The following is a 16324-nucleotide window of genomic DNA, read 5'->3' as shown; positions in this document are numbered from 1 at the left end:
GCTGAGATGTCACCACTGCACTCCAACCTGGGTAGCAGAGTGAGACTCAATCTTCAAAAAAAAAATTTTTTTTAATTAAAAAAAATATATAGAGAGAGAGAGAGACATATAGATATATAGATATTCCTTAAATATTGATATTGATCATGGCTATTTCTGGATAATAGAATTTGGGACATTTTGTTTGTTTATATTTCCTTTTTTTTGTTGTTTTCTTCGCTTAACTTTTTATGTTGCTTGAGTTTTCATGATGAACATGTACTATTTTTTTCTAATGTCTTTACTTAGATATAATTTATATACCATAAAATTCACTCATTTCAAGTATATGGTTCAATGAATTTTAGTATATTGACAGTGCTGTACAACTATCACTACAATCTAACTTCAGACATTCCCATCACCCTAAAAAGATACTTTGCTCCCATTTCAATTATTTCCCTTTCCTACCCCAGCCCTAGGCAAACACTTGTCTACTTTGTGTCTACATACTTTCCTATTTTGGACATTTGATATAAATGAAATAATGCAACATGCAGCATATTGTGTCTAGCTTATTTCACTGAATAGATTGGTTTTGAAATTCACCCATATTGTAGTACATGTATCAGCACTCTGTTCCTTTTTATTGTCAAATAGTATCCTGTTGTATGGATATATACATTATTTATTCATTCATCAGTTGATGGGCATTGAGTTGTTTCCATTTTGGGGGTATTGTAAATAATGCTGCAAGTTTTTGTGTGAACATGTTTTCATTTCTTAGATACCTAGGAGTCTAAGATTGCTGAGCCATATGGTAAGTCTATGTTCAATTTTTCAAGAACCTGCCAAACTGTTTTTCCAACGTAGCTGCACCATTTTACAGTTCCACCAGCAAGGTATGTATCTTTCCATTGCTTCACATTGTTGCCGACGCTTGTTATTACCCATCTTTTTTATTATGTTTATTCTACTGGGTGTGAAGTAGTATTTCATCAAGGTTTTGATTTGCATTTCCTAATAACCAATGATATTGAGCATCTTTTCATGTGCTTATTGGTCATTTGTGTATCTTTTTCAACATGTGTTATTTTTATAACCAAAACTATTATTTTTGAACAGATTTTGATATCTACTATTGGACTTATCATTCAGATGACACTTGACCAGCACAGAGTACAGTTAAATGTGGTTGCCTATGACTTGCTCTCTGCACTTCCACTGATGCAGCCGAAATACTGAGCTAATTTTTTTAGCAGACACATACCATTGGCTCAAATTAAGCCTGCAGTCAACTAAATACCCTGGATCCTTTTCTCATTGACTATTGTAGAGGCAGATTTCTCTCATTCTCTGTTTGGGCTACTGATTTTATTGAATTTAAATGCTGGAGCTAATATTTATCCCTGTTGAATTTTATCTTGTCACTTTAGGTCCATATTGGCATCTGTACAAGTAATAATTTTATCTTAATTCTGTCATCTCATTTTACCCACCTTGAAACTCCCTTTTGGATGTCAAAATAACTAAGAAGGTGTATTTTTAGCCATTATATTTTTAGTTTTCTGTTTATTTTATTTTGTTTTGTTTTATTTTATTTTTTGAGACAGAGTCTTACTCTGTCACCTAGGCTAAAGTGCAGTGGCACAAACACAGCTCACTTCAGCCATGACCTCCTGGGCCCAAGCAATCCTCCCGCCTCAGCCTCCCAAGTAGCAGGGACTACAGATGCACACCACCATGCCCAGCTAATTTTTATATTTTTTGTAGAGACAGGGTTTTGCTATGTTGCCCAGGCTGGTCTTGTGCAACATAGCAAAACCCTGAGCTCAAGTGATCTGCCCACCTCTGCCTCCCAAAGTGCTGGAATTACAGGTGCGAGCCACCACACTCAGCCTTGTGTGTTTTCTGAATCAAAATGAATGTATACTTTTCCATAAGCAACACAAGGACTCAATTACAATGCATGAGTTTGTTAATGGCTGGGCACAGTGGCTCATGCCTGTAATTTTAGCGCTTTGGGAAGGTGAGGCAGGTGAATAGCTTGAGCCCAGGAGTTTGAGACCAACCTGTGCAACATGGCAAAACCCCGTCTCTACAAAATACACAAAAAATTAGCTGGGTATGGTGGAGCATGCCTATAATCCCACCTTCTTGAGAGGCTGAGGTAGGAGGATCACCTGGGCCTGGGAGGTGGAGGTTGTAGTGAGCCAATATCACTGCTATACTCCAGCCTGGGCTACAGTGTAAGACTCTATCAAGAAAGAAGGAAAGAGAGAAAGAGAGAAAGAGAGAAAGAGAGAAAGAAAGAAAGAGAGAGAGAGAGAAAGAAAGAAAGGAAGGAAGGAAGGAAGGAAGGAAGGAAGGAAGGAAGGAAAGGAAGGAAGGAAGGAAAGAGAGAGAGGGAGAGAGAGAGGGAGGGAGGGAGGGAGGAAGGAAGGAAGGGAGGAAGGAAGGAAGCTTGTTAAAAATAAGCACGTCAAGAATAAAACTAAAGTAGAAGACTTATAAGACTCTATATTTTCATTTTTCATAATCAACATATGTATCTCTAATACATACATGAAAAGTTCTTAAAAGTAAGCACTGCCACTCAGCTTTGCATCATAGTAGTAGCCACTTTTAATAGACTACTGTTTTAAAAGAACAAGATTATGCAATGTTACTGAAATGTAGACATGTCTATGTAGGATTTTCTATTGCGTTTTGATTTTTTCTAATTTCACTCTCAGTGAGACATTTATTCTGGACATTCTGGATGTGTTTAACCATCATCTTTATGTACTAATTACTTTACCCATAACTATTCATATTCCAACTCTTTCTTGAAAAGCCTTTTGGATATTCCCAAACCACTCTGACCTTTCCCCTCCTGGGAAGTTTCTATGCAGTACTGAATCACTGATTCTCTTAGGTCCACGTCATATCCTTCCTATTTTGTGTAGGGCCCCTTTTTGTTTTATTTTCTCCTTTTCACCCTACAGCCTCAATTCTCACTTCTCTTCCTTCTCCAGCACCCACTCTACTGTATTTAATGTGTGTCCTTCCAGTCCAAATTGCAAATGTTTGTTTAGATAAATGTGTACCATAAGAAAGTCTTTATATGTCTTTGCTTTTAAATTACATAAATTACATTGTGCTAGGAATCTTACTTGACTTCTAACTTTAATTCCTTCAACATCATGTTTTTGAGAGATATCTGTGTGTTACATGTCGATCTAATTTAATACTTCTGCCTGCTGCACCCTTTTCTGTCAAATGCACACACCAAACATCATCTATGTACTTCAGGATGGACCCTCATCCTGAAAAACTCTTTCATGAACCTCCTTGCAAATTTACTGTATTTACTGTTTTATATGAGGATCAGAGAAACTGTCCATAGAGAGAAATTTTCTTTTCTTTTTTTGAGACGGGGTCTTGCTCTGTCACCCAGGCTGGAGCACAGCAGTGTGATCTTGGCTCACTGCCACCTCTGCCTCCCAGGTTTAAGCTATTCTCCCACCTCAGCCTCCCAAGTAGCTGGGACTACAGGCATGTGCCACCAAGTCCAGCTAGTTGTTAGTATTTTAGTAGTGACAGGGTTTCGCCATGTTGGCCAGGCTGGTCTCCTAGCCTCAAGTGATCCATCCACCTCGGCCTCTCAAGAGAAACTTTCAGTTTCCACTATGGACAGTTTCTCTGAGGCATGTACTCAGGAAGGAGATTGCTGAGTCATAGGATCGTGCATACAAGATTTCTATAAAAATTGCTATATTGCTTTCTGGAAGAGCTATAGTAATTTACCTTTCCACACCAGTAGGGCAAAGGTTTTGTTCCAACTTATACTCAATAGCCCTTGGTGTTGTCTGATTGTATAGATTTTGCCGATCTGATGGATTTGAAGTACCATCTCAATAGTGCTCTGTTATGCTGTTCTCTGATTGATGGTTAGGTTGAGTATGTCTTCAGGAGATTATTAACCACTCAGGATTCCCCTTCTGTGAATTGCCTATCTGCATCGTCTTTTTTTCTATCACTTTTTTCTATCTTTATTATTGCTGACTTGCGTTAATCTCCTGTACATTTTAGCTATTGATACCTTAAAAGTTTTAGGCATTGCAAAGACTTCTAGAATGTCACCAGTCACTTGTCACTGTTAACTTTGTTCACGATGCTCTTCATTGAACACAAGTCTTTCATTTTTGATTAGTGTACAATTCATCAATTTATTTCTTGACAGCTTGAGCATATGAGGCTTTATTTAATAATTTTTCTACCACCCAAGGGCAAACAGATATTCCCCTACATTTTCTTCTATTCGCTTTACAGGTTTCCTTTCACATTTTGAAATTACTCCATTTTGAGCTTTTTTTTTAAAAATGGGTCAATATAGGGATTCAACTGTATTTTTCTCCCTATAGTAATACTTTTCTCTGAAGTATTTTCTAAATTGGCCTTTTCTTTTGCTATGCACTTGTCAAGCTGTCCCCATCATTACTTATTTTTCACAGATGCACAGTTTGATTTGGGGACTTTTCATTTTTCCCTTTGGTCTCTTTGCTTATTCTGCACCTAAATTTTATAACATCAGTTACTATGTCTTTCTCAAATCTCATTTTCTAGTAAAATGGTTCTATTCTTTTGTTCTTTTTCAAAATTGTTTAGTTACTCAAGAGTCTTTATGCTTTCTTATAAAATTTAAAATCAGTTTACCATAATTTCAGAAATTCCTACTGTGATTTTGATTGGAATTGTCATGAAATATATAAAACAATCTGGAGACAAATGACATAATAGCAACAATAAATTGCCCTAGTCATTTATTTAGGTCTTTTCTTTATTCCTTTAATAGAGCAATAGAGCTAAAATGTTTTTCTCAGTAAAGATTCATACATTCTTTATTACTGTAATACCAGACACTCTTGTTACTTCAGTAAATTATATCTTTATATATAATTTTATAAATTCATGCTCTATTTGATATTTGTACCCTGTGGTCTCTTCAGGGTTGCATATGAGAAGAGGGAGCCAACACCTGAGGGATATGCCCTCTTGTTTGTAATCATATTTAATATCTATATATTCATGCACATATTCAACATCTTGTTCCATTGGTGACTAGTGGTCCCAATAAAACTGGAATCTTCATTAAGATGATTACCTGAATACTAAATTTCATATTACTTTCCTAAAGACTTAGTTCAGTGCTATATACACATAGACAAGAGACAGCTATAGCCTGAGAGGTACACAGTTGAACTGAAATCAAAGGACTTGAGTGAAATCTTTTCTGTACCTCTGACTCTGAGCCAGGCCATAATCCCTCTGAATCTCAGCTTCCTCATTCCTAACACGTGATTAATGAGGTTGTCACAGAAATTCAAAGAGAAAATAGATTTATCATACACAGAATTTGACACATGGAACCAATGCCCTGCTATTTGAATCTAAAGGCAAGAAATGCTTAAATCAGCTACAGCCAAGAGAAGAGTAATGGCAGGAAAGCATTATAACTCCAAAAACTGTTTTCCAGTGGTTAAAAATTATTACCAAAGTTACTTCAGTCAAGGACATCAAAGAAAATTTATAATCTTGTCTCCAGATAACATGTACATTCATCACTTGTGGCTGAAAAGAGAAGTTCCCACCACCCTGAAGACCATCACTGGCCCTGGACTTCCTAAAGCAGCCCAAGAAACATTTCCTCTGGAAATCTGGTCTTTTGTGTGAGGGTGAAAGCTACTGTGGGTGTTGCAATCCTTTTCCTCTGCAAAGAGATGATTTTAGCAGAATCCCAAATAGCACAATAGAATTATCTGTATTCATATGCAAATATGCACATTTTAAAATATAGTTGAAACAAATAGGAATCCCTTTTATTTCCAATCTCATCTCATGTTTCCATAATGCAGATACTGGGATTAAAGATGATTGTAAAGTAAAGTAGATTTGTAAGACGTAGGCTATCATGAGAAATGCTGGGGGTGTGAAGCCCCTGCAAACCCTTCCCAGGATCCCAAAGCAGAAAGGATAGAGGAAAGGCATTAGACTAAGCCATGAGAGTCATGGCAGGAAGAGGATTTGAAGAATGAAGCTTGCAGCACTCTTGTTGAAAGACTGAAATTAAATGACTGGGCACCTCTTCAATAGCAGCCCTCCCTGACCACACTAACAAAAATATTCCCCACACCACCCCGCCTCCTCCCTAGTTACTCTATCATACCACCACCACCTGCTTCATGGTTCTCTTTGAGCTGATAACTATGTTGTATTATCTTGCTTATTTGTTTGTTTGTTTGTTTCCTTTGCTATTATTTATCTCTTCCACTAGGCTGGAAACTCTGGAGGAACAGGGACATGACCTATCTTGTTCATGTGCCTCGATCAATGCTAAGCACAGAATGGACATTCAATAAATGCTATTGAATGAACAAAGGGAGTCCAGATCTATCAGAAATGAGGTAATAGCTGTTTCTTGATTTTTTTACATCACACATGGGCATTAGAGGATCTTTTTGGTAGGAAGTAAAATGAGAGGATAGAAACTTACTATAAGGTGCTTTGGTGGAACAAACAACTGTTCAGGTAAGTGCCATCTCAAGCACTGCTTTGAATTGACCTGCCTGTAACCCTAGGAAAAAAAAAAAGGATGACCATACATTGGCCCTGACCTGTGAATCTACACGTTCCTGGGTTTATCTTTCAGATAATTATTGTGGAGTAATATGAGACATCCAGTCTATGGCAATGGCCTTGAATAAATGAGTAATGCAACAAGTTATAAAGTTCTTAAAAGAAAGCCTGAGTATATCTCCTCATTCTTTTGTGCTTCTCTAGCCTATTTCCTTTACATATGGCGGCTGGAGTTGTGAGGGGTGAATTTCTATAAAGTAATAATCAATTGTTCTGTTTTTCCTTTGCTCATACCCCTCTCACTTTATTTTTTGAGGGAGAGAACGAAGAGAATAGGACTGGAAAAATGTCAGACTTCTAATGAAATTACAATTAAAAAAAAAAAGAAAGTGATAACACTAAAACCATAAGGCAAACCAGCAGGGGGTGTTAAAGATAAAATTACCACTCAGAAGTCAATGGAAATGTAGTTACAGGCAATTATTGCATGTTCTCTGAGTCTCTTATAAGTGAATTGACCTTTAAAAATAAAATTGCTCTTGATTGTTTTTTAAATCTCATTTTCTGTGCTTCTGAGATTATTTCCAACTGATGTCCATATACTTTAAAAATCTCCAAATGGATTATTATAAATAATAGTAATCAAAATTTCTTAGATTATTAACCTCTTAAATTTAAAAAATATTTATGTTGTGTATCTAACAATGAATAAACAAATCATGGCAGTGCCATAAAGCAGGCTGTCACGCAGTCATGAAATAATCTGTTTTAAGCGCTATTTTAAGATACACAGAAATGTTCATTATATAATCTTAATCATTGTATAAACAGGTATAAAACCACACATAGAGAATGTCTTTGTGTTTTCTTGTGTTTAAAATTATTATGGAATTATGAGTGTGATTATGAGTGAGTTTTGTTTTCATATATAACTATTTCTCTGTAATTTCTGAGTTCTCTTTAGTAAATATGTCAGTCTAAAAATCAGAAAAAAATTCATAATAATGCTCAGATACCTTTGAACAGAATTTACCTGTAAGGTATTTGTTTCAACAGGTAAAGAATAGACACTATTCTTCTTTTTTAAATGGAAATACTGAGGCATCATGAAATGCCCTGCTTCTAATCATATAATTCATGGCAAAGAAATGGAATCTGAAATAGAAACCAACCTTCTGGATTGGCAGGATTTATCCTCCTCTTTACTTACATAAACCTGGTGAGAAATGTGCAGGGCCAGTCCTTCCCTGGGGCCTCTGGGTGGCTGGCCCTGCGGGACTGCCTTCCTCTCTGCACTGGGTGTCTCTAGAGGAGGCCTAGTGTGTGAGTGAGCCCGAGGCTTTCCTTTCATGGGTTAGCTCTCTCTAAACTTCTACTAAGGGAAGGGAAGAATCCTGGAATATAGCTGCAGATTTTCAAAACTTTTAAAGAATTGGATCTATCTGGTTGAGATAATTTCAGATACAAATGCTACTGTCAGCAAAGGGCAATGTTTCCATGTTGCTAAATTGCTGGAAGCCTAACTTCAGAATCACTGTGCTCTTGTCTCCCTGAACGATGCTTGAGAACAGGGACTATGCCTATTTTTTTCCAAAGACTCCTAAACCAGTCCCCAGTACAGAGACATTATGCTCATCATGAAATCTTTGTAAATATGTATTAACTCACTAGTCATTAGCCTTCGAACATTGCACCTAGGGGCGCTAGTTCACGTGCTGGTGGACAGTACGTGCCATATGCCCTGTCTCCGCCATGTGAGATGACGCGTTCATCAAATGTGGGATCTCTGAATTTCCATTTGGAGAATGAGTAAATCTTTTCACTTACTTTCAAGTGGCTCTTTTAACTTTTTAAAGTGCCAAATGACAACTATGTCTTTCTTTTGGTCCTGGCTCTTAATAAACAACAACAAAAAAATTGGTTACTTGTCCCCACCCATAGAGATTTGGCTTTAACTGGTCCTAAATGATGTGCAGGCATTGGTATCAAAAAAAATCTCTTTTGACAATCCTAAGGCTCAGCCAGGGTTGAGAACTACTGATTTAAATTGTGAATCTTTGTGAATCTTTGCCTCTATGACATATTTAGTATCTGTGATTTATCTGATGCCAAGTCTTTGGTCAAGAATGCAACATCCAATTATAACACAGATCCCACGGGTAAGACAAGTTTTAGGATTTTCCATGTGGTTTCCAGAAATGTACTGCAGTATTGTTGGATATTTTATACTTGGCCAATGCTCCAATACCCTCAAAAAAGGTACCTAGGAGAGACCTGTTTCCTTGATGTTTGTAGAGGTTGTGGGAGCACCCAGGAAAAAATCGCAATATGGGTCTCCTACAAAAGCCTAATCTTTTATTATCAGTGAGATATGGTAAGAAGAGTAGCCTGAACAAGGAAAATGAAGTTACCCAAGGAATCTCTGATGCCTGTGTTGAAAGAGGGGAGTTGTCCTGCTAAGACAACAGCCCCTGTCCCTAGGGTACTGGGACTCCAAGTCCCTCCAGCTTCCCTGCATCCCTATCCAGCAAGTGGACCTAGAATCAGTACTTTCCCCACCACCACTCTATTCCAAAGCACGAGGAATCTGATTTTTTTGAACTCTAAGCAAAGATTCAGATGTGAGAAGATGGAGTCTTACCTGATTAAAGCCAGGAGAAGAGGCTATTCTACGTAAAGGCAGAGATGTGGATAGATGGACGCCATGGCATCAGTGAGAGAAGCAAGAGTGGGCCAAGGAACCAGGAGAGTTGAGATAATGTCCATTTGGCAAGAAGGAAGAGAATGAAGAGACAATAATGTCTCAGAGGCTTAAAATGTTAGTGATTCAAGATCGATATTGGAAGAGTCTTATTGGACAGAAATTAGTTTTGAGGAGGAAGTTCATGAACTTAAATGCCTGAGGACAGGATATTGTGGATGAAATAATATTATGGCACCTTTTCAAATTTAGGCAAGTGGCCCTTTATTGGATTAAGAAAGGAGATCATGAGGCTGAGTGAGCCTGCTGGGAGTTGGTCCAGGCTACGTGAGGCTGCGTTAGCCTCACTCCCCATCCCCAGCATCTGCTCAGGCCTGCTCCACCTGCACACTAGGCCCAGGCCCTCAAGCAGCTGCCCTCCCTGTCCTCATCAGAATTTTTCTGTAGGATCCTCCTGTTCTCCTTAGCTTCTACTGGAGCCAAGATGGCCATGGAGTGGAGCTGAGCAACATCACCCAGCAGCCTGAGGAGCCCCTCTGCAGGTGTGATGCAGGGCCCAGGGGACTGTCATTGGAAGGAGAAATGGCTTCCCAGGAAAGAAGCTGAGGGAGCTAATCCTGAGCCTGAGAACCCTGTAAAAAAATTTTAATTTAACCTTACCTTGACAAGACCGGGCGTGGTGGCTCACATCTGCAATCCCAGCACTTTGGGGAGCCGAGGCGGGCAGATCACTTGAGGCCACGAGTTTGAGACCAGCCTGGCCAACATGGCAAAACCCCATCTCTACTAAAAATACAAACATTAGCTGGGTGTGGTGGCACATGCCTATAATCCCAGCTACTCTGGAGGCTGAGGCACGAGCCGAGATCAGGCCATTGCACTCCAGCCTGGGTGATAGGGCAAGACTCTGTCTCAAAAAAAGTAAATAAATAAAATAATAATAATAACAATAATTTTACCTTGACACAATTTTGTTAAAAGGAAGATGCTTCCATGGATTCTCTCAACTTGAAAACAGTTTGTGTGTGTCTGTGTGTGTGTGTGTTTGTGTGACACATAAGTACACAGGGCATCATGGAAAATTCTGTTTTAAAGGAGCTGGTCTTTTAAATTACATGTTTTGGATAAGCCTCATTTTTTTTGTTTAGAAGCAAAATATTTCTGCTCTCAGAACTGATTCTTTTCTAGTGGCCCCTAACGCTAAGGAAACGGTGTGGTGCAGTGGAAAAAGAAGGGGCTGGGGATCTCACTTTGACGTTAAGCAGCAGCTCTGTGACCCTGGAGAAAGCACATGTACCCACTCAGCATCAATCCCACCCTGTAAAAGAGGAGGGGAAATTTCTGGCATAGAATTCTCATTCCATAAGCTCAGTGCTCTTTGTAAAACCCAACCTACCTGTGAACAAGAGCTCTATCCTATGCATATCTACCCTCTCAATTCACGAATCCAATGTTGCCTGAGCATAGCTCCCACTTGCACTCAATTCTGTTGCAGACATTTCAGACACATGGGAAATGGACTCAAGGGACTGGCTCAAGACCACCCAAGTTCACAGCAGTTCTGTTTCATGCTATATCTTGTCCTAGCCAACCCTTTCGCTTCACATCAGCTCTGTCTGTGCACGTAGATGGACAGCATCGTTGGCCCAGACAGCTCCGGCTGGGGAGGTGCATATTTGTCTTAATAAACGAGAGTCTGAGGTGGGGGAACAGGATGGCAACTTCCACAAACCGTTCATGCTGCATGAGTATGCCTCCCCTGGAGGAACAGGGGTAAACTGGCAATGAAGAAAGCAGCAGAGAAGGGTAGGATTTGGCATCCAAACCTGAGGTAGATCCTTGACATCTCTCCCAGGCTGCCCACTCCTCTCTCCACTATTGGAGGAGCTGGAAACACTCAGCCTCCTGAATCCTCTAGGAGAGCAAGGTGATTTAAGTCACACATATTTCTGTGACATGAATGTCCAAACAGGAAGCCAAAGGGAACTGGCTTTGCAGTTTTTGTTTTTTTAAGGCAGCATGTGGCTAGGAATGGACATGACCAATCATTACTGCTATAATTTTATGTGTCTGCAGCCTAAGAAATCTACCATGCATTGAGGTAACCTGATATAAAACCGCTTTCACTATTTTGAAATTAAGGTTTCTCCACTGCTCATGGAATGTGAGCCTGTGTTTAGAAGTCAATGCAGGACCTTAGCTGACACTTCCATACCTGCCAAGAGCCGCTGATGTGAACCAGGTGGCCTGCTTCAAGCAGAATTCAATTACCCAGATGGCAACTGTTTCTTAATTCAAAACTTTAACAGCGTTTTTTTTTTTTCCATTATGAAAAATGAGAGGAGAAAAAGAATACATTGAGCTTGAGCACTTCTGGTTTATGAGATTAGAGGCAGGGGAGGGAATTGGGTCCCTGGCCTCTGCCAGCTCCCTGCAGCTCCAGCCTGCAGCACTGTGTCTGCCTGACTCGGCTGCTTATTCCTTTCAGGAGTGACGGTCCTGAAACTCAGCCTCCTCTTGGGTTTGTTCTTAGGAAGCTAGAATAACTCTCCCTCACTAATTAGTGATTGCATTAGCAGACGGTTTTTTTGTTTTTTTTTTTAAGTAAAAAGGAAAAAGAAGAAAAGGTTTTAAAGGTTTTAAATTGCATTTAGAGACAATTCTTTCTCCTGAGGAAGCCCGTGCAGTCTAGATCCTGGATATTCAGGCTTCTTATTCTGAAGGTGAAAATCAATCAGCTGGGCTACGGCTCTGATGTTTTAGTGGACTTATTTTCCTGGTCCTCGCCTGAAGTTTGGTAATAACCAGACCAGTTCAGACAGGTGGAGTGCTGACTGACCTCTACCACCCAACTTGGTGCACTTGGCTGGCTGTGTTTCAGTAGACGGGTTCTTTGTCGGATAAAGGAGATTGATGTGGGAAGAGGTGAGCCAGTATAAAGTAAATTCTGTTCTCATTCTCTCCTCCTGTAGACAAATTTTTGTAGCTGCCTTCATTCTTCCTTGGACCTCATATCTCCCAGGCTGAGTAGGAATTTGGAATCAAGACAAGATCACTGCTTACCCTCTTTGAACAGTTACTACATGGCAGGCAATGTTCTAGTGCTTTAAGTATATCATGTCAATTGTTTCTCATAGCAGCCCACTGGTAGAGTTACTAAGTTAGATAGTTTTTCTAGATAAAAAGCTTCATGCTTATATACATTGTTTGAAGAAGGTATTTGGTTAGAATCCTGTCATGTGATCAACTATTTTGGGTCCACCACCTCCATCACCACCATCCCATTACCTCCTACCATCACGTTCATTACAGCCACCACCATTTCTTGTCTCCACTGTTAACTCTTAACACTGTGTCCATGACCAGACGTCAAATGTTAAGTTGACAGGGACTTGTCAAAAAAGCAAAAAGCTGAGATGTGTTAGGCAGGGACATCTTTAACTTGAGCTATTTGGACAACCTTTTTTTTTTTTCGAGGCAGGTCCCACTATATCACTCAGGCTGGTCTTGAATCATTGGTCTCAAGTGACCCTCTCACCTCAGTATTTGGACAATTGAAGCTAAATTATTCATTAACTTGGCTTCTTCCTTCTTTTCTTTATCTTCTATAATTTTGGTCTTCAAATGTGAGATTGCTTACCAGGCAGCTTAACATTTCTTTAGTCAGTGGAGTTGCATCAAGCACTGGACTCTGAGAGAACTGGAAACCAACAAAGTCCTTGGCCTATTTGGAATTCAGCTTAGCAAAAAACACTAGGAAATCAGATAAAATGCCTGAGCCATCCCCGCAAATTGAACTATCTTCTGAGGGCTAGGGAGTTGTATGTTGACCAATTGTTAAAATTATGTCCTAATTCCAGTTTTTCATCATATCCAGCAATTCAAAAGCTTCTGTTCAAGAGAAGTAGTAGATAATAGGGATGGTAATGGGGGTTAAGGCATGCTGCCTGTGTGTGCACAAGAAAAGGAAGAAAATAAAATTAGCATACTATGACAAAAATATACAAGGAGATATAGGTATCTTGAGATTCTGAATTCAGTAATGTGATCAGAGAAGCTTTCATAAATCTGCTGGCTATGAAGGCATATCTACTGGAGAAATCTTTCCAAAGCACAAATCTGATCACGCCCCGCCCCTGCTTAGAACCCTGAAGTGTCTCCCTATGGCCCACAGGATGAAGTCGAAGCCCTTTGATGGCATCCAAGTCCTCCACAATCTGGACTCCTCTCACCTCTCCAAGCTTACTTCCTGCTGCCATTCCTCTCACAACCTAGGCTCTCACCATTTTAATCTTCTGGCCAGTCCTCCAACACTCAGTTTGTTTCTGTCCTGAAGACCTTACCTATGTGCTACTTTTGCTTGCATCTCCCTGGTCCTGCCTAACATGCTGCCATTCAGTGAACTCCTACCCATCTTTCACAATCCCAGCCAGGGAAGCCTTTCCCACTCTGCAGACAGAGCTGGCCACTTCTTCCTTCATGCCCCCATGAAGGCCTGCATATATATAGCACCTCTCACTGTGTTACTAATATCTCTTTGCATGTCTTTCTTCTATGCCAGATGGTGAGCTATTTGAGGATAGAGAATGTGTCTTAGTTATCTTTATACAACAGCAACAAGCACTGTGCTAGGCTCAGAGTAGATACTCAATAATGTTTATTCTGATTTTCTGCATGAACTAGTTCTTACTTCTGTTAAATACTATACAGTACCAGAGTTAAGGGTTGGAGTATGCTCTTTATAAGAGGGGGAAAAAAGGGGAACCCTTCTTAGGGACTTATTTGTAAGAGTCCACATGTAGAGGTCACCATCGCCAAAATGGAAGCCTGCAGAGTAAAACATAAGCTGTTAAAAATGAATTGAGCTGGTTACTATTTTTGCACCTGACCTACTTTTTGGTTACTTCTGCTGTTGCAAAAACTTCCATTCTTATAAATGAACCAAACCAATTTTGATGGTTTTGTATTCTGTCCTCTTAAGGTAGCTTTTTACTGAAACGAGAATCTGCACAGTCTCTGAAACCCAGCTTTAATGCAAAGGCATCTATGGAAAAGTATTATTCCCGGTAGGACCAACTTCCACAGAACTCTCTCAATTGTTTTTCCATGGAAGAGTTTAAGGCCAAGAATAGCAAATCTATCCACCACGATGATGGCACTTATTTCCTTAGTGCTTATGGTTGTGCCCCCTGGAGAGCAGGAAGGGTTAGATGCCAGTTACCTCCCGCCACCTCTTCCTAGCTTTGGGCTTGCCCTTTCTGAGCTGTAAGGCTGCCTGAAGCTGTGTCTCTGCTGGTTGGATGAAGATGGGACTCTGGCAGTGGAATATTTTTCAGTCCAGATCCCTTCTTTGTTACCATTTGATTTTTTTTTTTTTTTTTTTTTTTTTTGCAATGCCTCGGTGGTTGTTGATTTGCAGAAAACAATTGGTGAGTTTTTAAATGTAGGCTATTGTAACATCACATAGTGTTGTGAACTAGGGTAAGGGGAATAGAATTGTACTGGGAGACAGTGCTAAAGGAAAAGGCAGAATCCTGGCTCAGGATCTGGTATAAAACACACAGGAAACAACTAAAGAATCCTTTATTACTGCTTTATTTACAAAGACCGCTATTAATAACAGCAAATTATTTAAAGGGCAGCTGGGTTAAAAGGATGCTGAGTAAAACACCAAGGACTTGATTCCATTGTGGTTGGTGATAACCTACAATAGTTACCAAGTAAATGCAGACTCTTTCAAATTTCCCAGTTTCCCAGAGGCACAACTTGAAGTCTTCAACCACCACTAACAGGAGAAAATATGTTTAAAAGAATACTAAGGAGCTTTCAAAAAGATTAAGAAATGGCTCGGGGGCTGGGCGCAGTGGCTCACACCTGTAGTCCCAGCACTTTGGGAGGCAGAGGCAGGTGGGTCACAAGGTCAGGAGATCGAGACCATCCTGGCTAACACGGTGAAACCCAGTCTCTACTAAAAATACAAAAAATTAGCCAGGCGTGGTGGCAGGCGCCTGTAGTCCCAGCTACCAGGGAAGCTGAGGCAGGAGAATTGCTTGAACCACGAGGCGGAGGTTGCAGTGAGCCGAGATCACGCCACTGCACTCCAGCCTGGGCGACACAGCGAGACTCCGTCCAAAAAAAAAAAAAGAAAGAAATGGCTCGGCGTGGTGGCTCATGCCTGTAATCCCAGCACTTCGGGAGGCTGAGGCTGGCAGATCACTTGACGTCAGGAATTCGAGAACAGCCTGGCCAACATGGTGAAACCCTGTCTCTACTAAAAATACAAAAATTAGCCGGGCATGGTGGTGCGTGCCTGTAATCCAAGCTACTCAGGAGGCTGAGGTACAAGAATTCCTTGAACCTGAGAGGCAGAGGTTGCAGTGAGGTGAGATTACACCACTGCACTTCAGCCTGGACAAAAGAGTAAGACTCCGTCTCAAAAAAACAAAAAAAAAGTAAAAATGGAGAGTCTGGGAGGAAAAGTTATAGGAGTCAGAATTACTTAGCTGACAGATTTTGATAGTCAGCAATGCACCCAGAACTGTGCTTTTAAAGACAGGTGATATGTCTGCTGCCGAACAGAAGAAAAGGAAATAGATTTGCAATGGAGGCACAGAGATTTGCAATGGAGGCACAGATAATGGCTAGGGGGATCTTTGAATGATGAAGACAGTTGACTTTAAAGCAGCAAGAGTGGCTTTCTGGGTAACGTGGAAAATTCTGGATAATGTGGGAAATAGGTAAACGATAAAGATGCATCTTATGACTGTTTCCATGCTAACTCGGGAGCTCACAAAGCCAAAGAAAATTCTGTCCTTCCAGATCTCTAGTTCATAGATCCCCCAAATTTTTGTGTCCTATGGAAAATGCTAAGTTGGTGTGGGCTCCAACTCATATTTTAAAGTCCTTAATTGCAATGGTGTGTTTATTCAATTCAGCAAATACTCAAAGTGCTAGCATTCTTGGCTCAAAAAACTGACTTACATCATATTTTTCATACATCTGCTGACTCTATTCACAATGACTGGA

Source organism: Pongo abelii, chromosome 1 (assembly GCF_028885655.2).
Source record: "Pongo abelii isolate AG06213 chromosome 1, NHGRI_mPonAbe1-v2.0_pri, whole genome shotgun sequence".
Classification (NCBI taxonomy): Eukaryota; Metazoa; Chordata; class Mammalia; order Primates; family Hominidae; genus Pongo; species Pongo abelii.
Note: the sequence above shows the minus strand (reverse complement) of the source record.